The sequence below is a fragment of the Cervus canadensis genome, chromosome 28 (genome assembly GCF_019320065.1).
Source record: "Cervus canadensis isolate Bull #8, Minnesota chromosome 28, ASM1932006v1, whole genome shotgun sequence".
In the NCBI taxonomy this organism is placed as follows: Eukaryota; Metazoa; Chordata; class Mammalia; order Artiodactyla; family Cervidae; genus Cervus; species Cervus canadensis.
The window spans coordinates 31,812,132-31,824,875 of record NC_057413.1 but is presented as its reverse complement, the minus strand read 5'-3'; the positions used below and the strand labels follow the sequence as shown (position 1 = coordinate 31,824,875).

The 12,744-nt window shown below is 47.0% G+C and overlaps 1 protein-coding gene and 1 long non-coding RNA gene across 6 annotated transcripts in view; one reads left to right on the top strand and one right to left on the bottom strand.

Moving 5' to 3' along the window:
- Positions 1 to 6,258, bottom strand: part of LOC122429486 — an 11,243-nt gene extending 4,985 nt beyond the window's left edge. Inside the window, exons 1-2 of the long non-coding RNA XR_006266045.1 lie at positions 6,150 to 6,258; positions 1,351 to 1,455 (exon numbers count right to left, since the gene is read on the bottom strand). This is a non-coding gene — a long non-coding RNA (uncharacterized LOC122429486). The remainder of the gene's footprint in view (positions 1 to 1,350; positions 1,456 to 6,149) is intronic.
- Positions 1 to 10,805, top strand: part of LOC122429463 — a 174,452-nt gene extending 163,647 nt beyond the window's left edge. Inside the window, exon 8 of one of the 5 annotated variants that reach the window (XR_006265989.1) lies at positions 10,430 to 10,805. The gene's annotated coding sequence lies outside the window, so the exon portion shown is untranslated. Of the gene's footprint in view, positions 1 to 1,829; positions 2,178 to 10,429 lie in introns of those variants that run through there. The other 4 variants (XR_006265991.1, XR_006265992.1, XR_006266002.1 and 1 more) reach the window with 4 other exon arrangements.
- The last annotated feature ends 1,939 nt before the right edge of the window (positions 10,806 to 12,744 follow it).

Here is a 12,744-nt window from a genome sequence, read left to right as displayed (position 1 = left end):
ATAAATTTTGCAGATTGACCTTAAAGCAAGAAGAAGAGAATAGAAGAAATGCTGTCATGTTATATGAAAAAATTAGGGAGCAGTTAAGAAGAAAGGAAGACCAATATAGTAAAGAAGCTGAAATGAAACAGCAACTTGAACTCACTCTCAGAGCACTAGATGGAACTGAAGACTGAGAAATGATCTAAATCAGGTAGAGTAATCATTGCTGAAAATTTCAAATTTCTAACACCATTTCATCAATATTATTTATAATATCCCATTTATTTAATATGTATTATTTAGATTTCAAACAAAATGTTCTCTCAACCTAGGTATGAACTGTGACATTCGTAGTTTAAGTAATTAGTTTCTTACTACTCTTGGCTTCTAATAGATGCTCTGTATGTGTTTTCTGAGTGGAGGACTGGATATAACTTGAGCTTAATTATTAACATAATGTTTGGAACTTTTGATACATTAGACAAAATAATCTTCTTAATTCCAATCCATGTATTAATTTTGGCTTTTTAAATGTAAAAATGCAGTCTAACATACCTTGAGACTCTAAAGGAACTAGTTAAATGCTTTGTAAAGAAATTTCCTTTTACAATAATATATCTGCATGTTTTTGCTCTGTGATAAATTTAGCAGACATTTAAAGTAAGATCCGAGTTACTCATGTGAGATAAAGATCCTTGTGCTTGAAAAGGCTACTTCCTTTAAACAGTTTTATATATTTTATATTCTGCTTCTAAGCTTTTAACTGTTTTTTTTTTTTTCTTTTAATGATATGGGCCCAAAAACTTCATATAGTGTCTCTCCAGGTTATGGAAGAGTGACATGACTCAAGCAGCTTTCTGGAGAACGGAATGCCAGAATCTTACAGGAGGGAATCCTGGCCAATCACCTTGCCAAACAAAAGCAGAAAGAAATGGCTGATAAGGAAATGAGCTCTTAGGTATTTTCTGTATTCATTTATGTGTGTGTATGTATCTGTGTATGTATGTATTTTATAAACGAAGAGTATGTACCGTAGAAAATGTAGAGGCTTGTGAAAGCCTATACATCTATATTTTGAGGAGGGATGACATTTTTCATGTGCCGGATAAAGTAATATTTGTAATTCAGATCCATTTGTCTACAGCAGTCAGGTAGGGACATATGATGACCTCATCCAAGGAGAGGCCTTTAATATTTTCCATAGGAATTGATCTCAGAATTATTGCAACTATATCGGAGGAGCCGGCACCCTCCTCTGATTGTGCTTTAAGCCAAGAGGACGGCGTGTGCTCAGCCATCGCCTGCGCTGCACAGCCGAGTCCCTCTGCTCTGCGGGGAGCGTGTGCACCGCTTCATGCCCATCCTCACCTTCCGTGTCTCAGTCAGAGTCCTCTCCTGGCTCCACTCTCATTTCTGTAACCAGCGCCCTGTCAACGGCCTTTGCACGTCATTTAGTTTTCCAGAGTGTGAAAACTGTAGGATCAGTTGTAAAAACATTTCTGAACACTTTAAAAAGTAACTTCTTCAAAATAAACTTATAAAATTCTGCCTACCCCATTCCCCCAAAAAAACCATACCTCTTGCTACTAACAATAGATACTCTTAATTTTTGGTAATGATTTCACTTCCTTGATAAATCATTAGGGGAGTTTATCACTTCCACTGGTGGTAAGGAGGAAAAGTACAGGCAGTTCAGAGACCATATTTTGGATGTCATTCTTGTGAGGAAATTAACGCTTTGCTCTATGTAGGTCCTGTTTTAGTACAAGGAACTTTTGAAAGCAGTGATAGATATGACATCATATGTATTTAGTGATAATTAATAAGTGTTTTTCATTGTCTTTCAGCCTATCTTACTATTTGAGACATTACAAAAAGGTATTGAAAGTTATGGAAGCAGCAAATAATCTCATGATTGTCTAAGAAGAGCTCTCCAAGTTTTACCTATCACCATCTGTGTATGCACCGTGAGTGAAGTAAGAGGCTTATTCTGTGTTGATGTGTTTGCACCAAAGAAGTGGCCGTGGTCTGATGTACCAGGACAGGTTGAGTTGGAAGACCTGCTGCTTATTATATTTCTAGCTTCTTCCTTCCCAGAGTCGTTATAGCTGATGAGCTAACTGATGTTTTTGTAGAAGTGCTTAGTGCAGCTGTCAATAGGTTTAATTCTTGTAATTGACTATTAAGATGTTAGAGCAGTAACATATTCTCAAGAAAAAACTTTTTACAAAATGTAATCTGTTTAAATGTGTACAGAGCTAAGGCTCTTATTGTAGGGCAGCTGCACAGGTTAGGGATCAGCTGTATAGCTTTTAAAGCTAGCAAGTGGTGGTGTGTACTGGACGTATTTGTCATATTTGTTGGGATAGTTTTATTTCTATTCATGTCGATTTGAATTAATTTGGGAAACATTTCAGCATTGAATCATTTATTTTTATAGCCTCTCAACTGTTTCAAGGCATCTACTTGAATAAAATCATAATTTGGAACTCAAGTGGTGAGCTTTACCCAAACTCTTTTTGATTTAATCTTCCATCTGCTATTTATGATTTACTTAGAACATTTTTGCAAACGATTTGTTGATAATTCTCATTTTAAGGGTCAGTTACTATCATTTAGGTACACGCTTGTCCACTAAAACTGAAGAATGGCAGGATTCATGAGCAGCAGGAATGGAGGGAGTCAGGAACAGGGTTGTAGCGGCTGCATTCCGAAGGCAGCTGTAGGCCGGGTTTTTGAGGCTCCTTGAAGGCATGGGAGCAACCTCATGTTTTAAATTTGATGTTTCTTTTATATTGGAATATAGTTGATTTCCAATTTTGTGTTAGTTTCCTCTGCAGGGGAGGGCTAGTGAGCCTAGTTCTGTCTGGAACATTCCTGAATCCTTCGGGGATACACTCTGTGTGTCAAGCTGAATACCAGACCTAGGGGGCAAAATTTGCATGTTTCTCTCAGGGAGCCCTAACGTGGTGCGGCCTAGCAATTGCTTGAAAATCCATCAAATTGCTGTTTCCTTCTTTCTGACAGAGCTAGCTTTGCTCCCCCTTTGGGATTTCTGAAGCAAGGGGGCAGCACGAAACACCTCGCCTGTGGTCCATTTGAGGTGCAAGGTCACCTCGACCAGGTGACCACAGTATGGAACCTGGCCCTCTCAGACATGCTCCCACAGCCTGCTTCCTCATGGGCAGTACTGCTATGACCTAGGAATATGTTTGCAAGGCTCGAAAAGTGCAGGGAGACACGCTGCCCTGACTTTGCAATTTAGGCCCTTGGATCAGGCCTGGAGGTCTGACGTCTGAGAAGTGAAACACGTGCTGCAAGATAGAGGCCTGGAAACTCTGGGGCTGCCTTTCCTGGCTCCAAGGAAGATAGCTTCCCCAGCTGCCTGTGGGCTGAGAATCACACACGGCTGGAAAGCGCTTGCTTGGAGTTTATTTTCAGTGGCAGTGGCCCCTGAGCCCCGGTGCCTAGCGAGGGCTTCCACACTCAAAGGGAAAGTCAAATCGACGTCCAAACGTCTGTTCCATCACGTTTCCTCTGCAGGAGAGATCTAGTGAGCCTAGGTCTTTCTGGAACATTCTTGGATCCTATGGGGACACAGTCTGTCAAGCTGGATACTGGTCCTAGGGGGCAAAATTCGCATTTTTCTCTTGGGGAGCCCTAATGAAGTGCAGCCTAGTAAATGCTTGAAAATCCATCCAATTGCTCTTTTCTTCCTTCTGACAGAGCTACCTTTGCTCTCCCCTTTTGGATTTCTGAAGCAAGGGGGTTGCCCGCAACTCCTCACCTGGGGCCAATTTGAGGAGCAAGGTAACCTTGAGGAGGTGGCCACAGTATGGAACCCAGCCCTCTCAGACTCACTCCTGCAGCCAGCATCTTCATGGGCAGTACTGCTATGACCTAGGAATGTGTTTACAAGGTTCGGAAAATTCAGGGGGACACATGGCCCTGACCCTGGAATTTAGGGCCTTGGAGCAGGCCTAGAGGTCTGATGTCTGAGACATGAAACAGTTGCTGTAAGATAGAGGCCTGAAAGCACACTCTCTCTGAATGCCTTTTCTTCCTCAAAAGAAGATAGCTTTCCCAGCCTCCTGCGTGCTGAGAGTCACACACTGCTTGTAAGCATTGCTTGGAGATCATTTCTGAGTGACAGTGGCCCCTGAGGCCCTACACCTAGGGACGGGACCCACACTCACAGGGAAAGTCAAAGCAACATCTTAAGGTCTGTTCCATCATGTTTCCCCAGCAGGAGGGATTTAATGAGTCTAGGATTGTCTGGAGCATTCTTGGATCCTACAGGGACACACCCTGTGTGTCAAGCTGGATACCGGCCCTAGAGGGCAAAATTCACATTTTTCTCTCGGGGAGCCCTAACGTGGCATGGCCTAGCAACTGCTTGAAAATTCATCCAATTGCTGTGTTCTTTCTTCTGACAGAGATAGTTTGCTCCCCGCTTTGGGATTTCTGAGGCAAGGGGGTGGCCCCCAACTCCTCCCCGGGGGCCCATTTGAGGTGCAGGGTGCCCTCGACCAGGTGACCACAGTATGGGACCTGGCCCTCTCAGACACACACCCGGAGCCTGCTTCTTCATGGGCAGGACCACTCTGAACTAGAATCTGTTTGCAAGGCTCAGAAAGTGCAGGGAGACACACAGCCCTGACTCCATAATTTAGGCCCTTGGAGCGGGCCTAGAGGTCTGACATCTGAGAAGCGAAACACTTGCTGCAAGATAGAGGCCTGAAAGCACACTCTCTGTGGATGCCTTTCCTTTCTTGAAGGAAGATGGCTTTCCCAGCCTCCTGCCTGCTGAGGGTCACACACTGCTTGAAAGCACTTAGTTGGAGGTCATTTTTAAGTGGCAATGGCCCCAGAAGCCCTGCACCTAGGGAGGGGTCCCACACTCACAGGTAAAGTCAAAGTGACATCCAAAGTCTGTCCCATCACGTTTCCTCTGCAGAAGAGATCTAGTGAGCCTAGGTCTGTCTGGAATATTATTGGATCCTGTGGGGGGACACCCTGTGTGTCAACCTGGATACTGGGCCTTGGGGACAAAATTCACATTTTGCTCTCAAGGAGCCCTAATGCGGTGAGGCTTAGCAAGTTCTTAATAATCCATCCAATTGCTGTTTTCTTCCTTCTGAGAGAGCTAGCTTTACCCACCCCCCTTTCAGATTTCTGAAGCAAGGGATCAGACCGAAACCCCTTGCCTGTGACCCTTCTGAGGTACAAGGTGACCTCGACGTGAACACAGAATGGCACCCGACCCCCTCAGACACATTCCTGCAGCCTGCTTCCTCATGGGCAGTATGACTATGACATAGGAATGTGTTTGCAAGGCTTGGCAATTACAGGGAGGCACATGGCCCTGACTCTGGAATTAGGCCCTCGGAGCAGGCCTGGGAGGTCTGATGTCTGAGAAGTGAAATACTTGCTGCAAGGTAGAGGCCTGAAAAACACACTCTGTGGATGCCTTTCCTTCCTCAAAGGAAGATAGCTTTCCCAGCCTCCTGCGTGTTAGGAGTCAAACACTGCTGGCAGTCACTTGCTTGGAGGTCATTTTTAAATGGCAATGGGCCCTGAGGCCCTGCCCTTTGGGAGGGGTCGCACACTCACAGGGAAAGTCAAACCAACCTCCAAATGTCTGTTTCATCACATTTCCTCTGCAAGAGAGATCTAGTGAGCCTAGGTTTGTCTGGACCATTCTTGGATCCTGTGTGAACACACCCTGTTTCAACCTGTATTCCAGGCCTAGGGGACAAAATTCATATTTTGCTCTCAGGGAGCCCTAACACGGTGCGGCCTAGCAACTTCTTGATAATCCATCCGATTGCTGTTTTCTTCCTTATGACAGAGTTAGCTTTGCTCCCCCTTGGGGATTTCTGAAGCAAGGGGTGGCCCCCAACTCCTCTCCTGGACCTCTTTTGAGGTGCAAGGTGACCTTGATGAGGTGACCACAGTATGGCACCCAGGATTTTCAACAAACTCCCACACACTGCTTTCTCATGGCCTGTACCGTTATGACCTAGGAATATGTTTGCAAGTCTTGGTAAGTGCAGGGTGACACATGGGTCTGACTCTCTCATATAGGCCCTCGAAGCAGGCCTGGAGGTCTGACGTCGGAGAAGCGATAGAGTTGGTGCAAGATAGAGGCCTGAAAACACACTCACTGTGGATGTCTTTCCTTCTTCCAAGGGAGATGGCTTTCCCAGCCTCCTGCGTGTTGAGAGCCACACACTGCTTGAAGGCACTTGCTTGGAGGTCGTTTTTCAGTGGAAAGTTCCCCTGAGGCCCTGCCCATTCAGAGGTGTCCCGCACTCACAGGGAAAGTCCCAGCAACATCAAAGTCTCTTCCACCACGTTTGCTCTGTAGGAGAGATCTAGTGAGCCCAGTTCTGTCTGGAAAGCTCTTGGATCCTGTGGGGACACAGCAAGTGTGTCAGCCTGGATACAGGCCAAGGACGCAAAATTTACATCTTTCTCTCAGGGGCCTCTAAATTGGTGTGGCTTAGCAACTGCATGAAAATCCATCCAAATGCTGTTTTCATACTTGTGACAGAGCTAACTTTACTCTTCTCCATCCCTGGAATTTCTGAAGCAGACAGGTGGCCCAAAACTCCTTGCCACAGGCCAATTAGCAGTGGAATGTCACCTTGATGAGGTGACCACAGCATGGCACCCAACACTCTCAGAAACACTCCCGCAACAGTATCCTCAGGAACCATAGCGGAATGAACTAGGAATTTGTTTTCAAGGGTATAAAAGTGCAGGGAGACACATGGCCTTGACTCTGGAATCTAGGCACTCGGAGCAGCAACTGAGGACTCACACCTTAGAAGCAAAATGGTTCATGCAAGATAGAGGCCTGGAAACACACTCTCTGTGAATGCCTTTCCTTCCTTGAAAGAAGAAAGCTTTCCCAGGATCTTGCATGCTGAGAATCACACACTGCTTGAAGGTCATTTTTCAGTGGCAAGTCCCCTGATGCCATGAATGTTGGGAGGGTTCCCATATTCACAGGGAAAGTCAAAACAACATCCATAGGTCTGTTCCATCACATTTTTTCTGTAGGAGAGATCTAGTGAGCCTAGGTCTTTCTGAAACATTCTTGAATCCTGCAGGGAAACACCTTGTCTTTCAAACTGGATACAGAGCCTAGGAGCCAAAATTCACATTTTTCTATTGGGGGACCCTAAAGAGGTGCAGCCTAGCAACTTCTTGTAAATCCATGCAATTGCTGTTTTCTTACTTCTGACAGAGCTACTTTGCTCCACCCACCCTTTGGGATTTATGACACAAGTGGGCAGCTCACAATGCCTCGCCTTGGCCGATTAGCAGTGACATGTTACCTCCATGGCATAAACACAGTATGGACCCAGCACTCTCAGACACCTCTGCACAGACTGCATCCTCATTGTCAGTACAGGTATGAACCAGGAATGTGTTTGCAAGTCTCAGAAAGTGCAGGGAGACACACTGCCTTGTCCTGGGATTTAGGACCTTGGAGGAGGCCTGGATGTCTCACGTCTTAGAAGCAAAATCCTCCTTTGGGAGGGATCCCACACACACAGGGAAAGTCAAAGCAGCATGCATATGTCTATTCCATCACGTGTTCTCTGTAGGAGAGATCTAGTAGACCTAAATATGTCTGGAACATTCTTGGATCCTGTGGGGACACAACCTGTGTGTCAACCTGGATACCGGGCCTGGGGGCAAAATTCACAGAATGCTCTCGGGGGGCCATAATTATGTTGGTTGGCCAATTTCTTGAATATACTTCCAATTGCTGTTTTCTTACTCCGGAAAGAGCTACATTTGCTCTACCTTTTGGGATTTCTGAAGCAAGGAGGCAGCTCTGAACTCCTTGCCTCGAGCTTATTTGCTGTGTAATGTCACTTCAATGAGTTGACCACAGTATGGCACCCATCACTCTCAGACACACTTCTGCAACCTGCTTCCTCATGGGCAGTATGACTATGACATAGGAATGTGTTTGTAAGCCTCATTAAGTGCAGGGAGACACATGGCCCTGATTATAATTTAGGTCCTCGGAGCAGACCTGGATGTCTCATGTCTTTGAAGCTAAAGAACTCCTACAAGAGAGAGGCATGAAGACACACTTTCTGTGGATGCCTTTCCTTCCACGAGGGAAGATAGCTTTCCCAGCATTCTGGGTGCTGCGAGTCACACACTGCTTGGAGGCACTTGCTTGGAGGTCAGTTTTCAGTGGCAAGGTCCCCTGAGGCCGTGAGCAGAGACAGGGTTCCCACACTCACAGGGAAAGTCAAAGCAACTTCCAAACATCTGTTCCATCACATTTTCTCTGTGGGAGAGATCTAGTGATCCTAGGTTTATCTAGAGCATTCATGGATCCTTTGTGGTAGCACCCTGTGTGTCAACCTGGATACAGGACCTAGGGGGCAAAATTCACATTCTTCTCTTGGGGATCCCTAATGCGGTGTGGCCTAGCAACTGCTTGAGAATCCATCCAATTACTGCTTTCTTACTTCTGATAGAGGTCGCTTTACTCCACCATTTGCAGTTTCTGAAGCAAGCTGCCAGGTCTTAGCTCTTCGCCTCGGGCCTACTTGCAGTGGAATGCCACCTCAGTGAGGTGAACATGCTATAGCACCCACAACTCTCAGACACACTCGTGCAGCCTGTTTCCTCATGAGCAGTATGACTGTGACATAGAAATGTGTTTGTAAGGCTTGGAAGAGCAGGGAGACACTCGGCCCTGACTCAGCAATTATGTCCTGCAAACAGACCTGGAGGGGGGCGGGGGGGGGGTCTCACGTCTTAGAGGCAAAACCATTCCTGTAAGATACAGGCTGGAAAACACTCTCTTTTAATGCCTTTGCCTCCTCGGAGGAAGATGGCTTCCCAGTATCCTGGGTGCTGAGAGTCACACTTGGCTTGGAAGCACTTTCTTGGAGTTCATGTTTCAGTGGCAATATCCCCAGAGGCCGTGATCATATGGACGTGTCCCACACTCACAGGGAGAATCAAAACAACGTTCAAAGGTCTGTTCCATCACGTTTCCTCTGTAAGAGACGTCTAATAAGCCTAGGTGTATCTGGAGCATTCTTGGATCCTGTGGGTACACACCCTGTGTGTCAACCTGGATACCGAACCTAGGGGGCAAAATTCACATTTTTCTCTCTGGGGACCCTAATGCGATACAGCCTAACGACTGTTTTGACATCCATCCAATTGCTGTTTTCTTTCTTCTGATGGAGCAAGATTTGATCCACCCTTTTGGATTTTTGAAGCAAGCGAGTGGCTCGCCACTCCTCACCTCAGGCCCATTTGCTATGGAATGTAACCTCAATTAGGTGACCACAGTATGGCACCCAGCACTCTCAGACACAATCCCACTGCATGGTTCATTAATGGCTGTACGAGTGTGACCTAGGAATGTGTTTTCAAGGCTCAAAAATTGCTGCCACCACAGAATCCTGTCTTGTCAAGAGGAAAGGAGAATGAGGAGAGATACACCCCGTTATCACCAAGCCACCCCGATGGGCCATAGCTTTTCCAAAAAGAGTAAGTGGACCAGTCTCAGGGACAGCAATTGGGCCTTCTCACCCAGGGAGCCAGGTTCCCCTCCAGGCAGAGCCTGCCAGCATGGCTCACGAGTGACACGGGTCCCAGGCCATTCCCTCCACTATCCAACGCATGGTCTGCCTCAGAAATATACCTCTTCTGGTTAATCCGAACATGCTTTTCACAGCTTCCTGGGTAGGAAAACTTTCCTCCAAGAAAAAAATGCATGCCATGCAGATAAATACATATTCTCCAATGTTAGTACAGTTATATGATCCTTTCATTCGAATGTGACTTAGCCCCAGTAACAACCCTGGACACCAAGGCTTAATGATGGCTAACACTGCTCTGCACACACTGTCACACCGTTTGCTAAGAGAGCTGAGCACTGTACAAGCCCAGAGGAAAGATAACCAGAACCTTGCATCTGGTTCCCTCCATCTTTTTTTTTTTTTTTTTTCTGACATAAACTGTAGTAAGCATTGTCTGATTTCTAGGTAGGATGAACTGAAACTTGACTAAGGCAGGAAGGGAGGCTCAGAGGAGGGTGGTGGGTGCAGCTGTAGAGCTGAATGTCCCGGAGAGGGGCTGGTGAGTCCCAGCCTCCGCCTCCATTGCTCCTTCCTCACCCTCAGGAGCTCATTGTGACCGGATCACAGCTCGAGAATGTGAGCCTAGAACGTTAGCCCCCAAGCACACCCTGTGCCCAGTTTCCTGAGGGCAGCCGTGTGATGCAGACAATGGAGAATCCTCTCTTTTCTCTGAAAAGCATTTCAGATACAGACTGAATTCCAGCTCCAATTCCTGGGAGATATATACCATCCTCCCGTTTCTGTATACACTAGGGCTCCTTTTCTGGATCCTTCCTTAGCTTGAGAATAACCCGTCCTTTCCTCCTCCTTAGAAACATGGAACCATCAGGAAGATAAGGAAACCTTGGCTGAGACCGACAAGTACGTGATCCTCTCTTTTCTATTATTATTTCTACGCTTCTGAATCATCTAGAGAGATTCCTGAGAAGGGAAAGAATAGGACATCTATTCTCATGGAAGAATAAAACATTACCCTCTGGAGACAACCAGGCTGGACAGGGGGCAGAGTGAACACGTCTCTCCAAAGATCTCAGATATCAGCTTTCCAGGTATGTTAGAGGGCTCCACGGTATCTCCCAAACACAGTGACCAGGGCACGAGGACTGGATACTGAGTTCAGTCTCAACTACATCAAGGTGCGCGAGCACCACTTCACCAGCCGTGAATAGGTATCTTGGACAGGACTGATCTGAGGACAGTGCTGAGGTCTTGAGAGTCTTGGAGTGGGGTGCTGGACTCAGAAACAGAGGACCACCTGACAGAGTCAGAGTCACCCATTGTTCTGAGAACGTGTGCATTTTTGAGCAGAGGAACAATGAGAAAAGATCCGGGTGAATCTCAGTTCAAAAATCCTTATGCGCTTCAAAAAAGGAAAACAAAATATTTTTATCCACCTTAAAAATTCGTGAAAAGAAAAACCACAGAGCTCTGTTAGTGAAATGCCAAAAGTCCTATTATGTATGGACACTGAGAGTCTGATGCTTGTCTAGAGAAGAGACTGAGAACTGGGTCTCAAGTACTCATTATTTCTGTGTCTCAGCATGAAAAAGAGCCAAAGCAGAGAAGTGGGAGTAGGGAGAGGAGTGGAGCTTTGAAAGGTACATTCTTCCATTCAGCTATGTGTGCCCCTGGTGTTAGCCCCATCTCTCCGACCCTGAGGGCCCAGGTCCACCGGCTCAGAGGAGGCCAGTGGCAGGGCCCGTCCCTTGGCAAACAGAACCGTCAGGGAAGCTCCTGGAAGAACAGGACCCAGACACTACCCAGATTCCATGTAGAGAATGAAGCTGGAGGGGCCTGGAAAAAGGTTTGGCCCAGCAGGAGCCTCTGGCTTGCACTACCAATAGCACCTGGATTGGGAGGTGGGACTCCAGGTCCAACTGTGGACACATTGTTTTGTTAATTTATTCATTTTACTTTGAGGTTAATTATTTTTGCACATCATTTAACATTTCTCAGATTCATCTATGCAGTGAATGCTGCCCATTCTCCCTCACAAAGGGACTGGTGAAGGCATCAAGGGGTAGTGGGTATGAAAGCACTTTGTTAATGTAAATCCTTTCACAAGCTTCACCATCACTGTTAGGGATCATGTGGCCTTGGGCCCTGGTATTGGTTTCCAATATCCCAATTGTGTCCCCTTAAAGGGATACTGCAATCAGCCTCCTGTAATACCCCTATGCCCTGGCTTCCTCACCATGACCCAGTTTGCTGATTTCCAGCTTGCAGAGGTTGCCTGCAACCACTGGAAGAGGTCTGGGATGTGACACCGCTTCTGCAAAGGTAGAGAATCATCCCCTTCTCTCCTCAGTGGTGGTTCTTTCCAGAGCCTATGGTGTGACCCCAGGGCTGCAGGTAGCCTGGGGTTGAACTGGAAGGGGGAGCCCTGGGGGTGGGTTATGGCTAAAATCCTGGGGTGAGAGACAGCACGGACATTGTGAATTCAGTATGGGGCTCGTGCAGGGCAGTTGGTTGCAGATGACCACCCCTTCCCAGCCTGCCCAGTTCTCCGGGCCCAGAAACTCCTGGCTGGAGCTTGTTCCTCATGTCTGCTGCAGACACCTGGGGCGGTTCCCTGACAAAGGCAGCTTTCCTCAGGTCTCCTCTCAAGATGCCCCAGGGGAGATGTGCAAAGAAACACCTCCTGGAGCCCAACAGCTATGGCGGGAGAAGTCCTCTCCCCATGTTCTCCATGTCTCCTCTGCCAAAACGGCCTCTGCCTCGAGCCTCAAGCATTTCTCCAGATTTTCTCCAGTCTTCGTTCCTGCCTTAGTTTCCACTCACTCAGATTCATCCCTGAGAGCCTCACCAACACCAGCCTCTCTTTCCCCTGGACAGTCTTCCACCCATTTGTTTTCTCTCCTTCCCACCATATCATCCTGATACAGGGACCTGCCTTCCACCTCAGCACCATTAGGCTCCTTGCTGAGCCTCCCTCAATGTGAGCCCATGACACTAACAACGGGCACCGTCCCACAAAGGTCACGCCCATGCTCCCCTTGGAGACCAGCCATCGTAGGGATCGTCCTTTCCAGCTGTCCTCTTCCTACCCTGTCTTGGTGGCGGGGGCTGCCAAAGAATGGAACTTCTCCACCTTGACACACTTGGGGACCCAAAAGAATACCTTCCC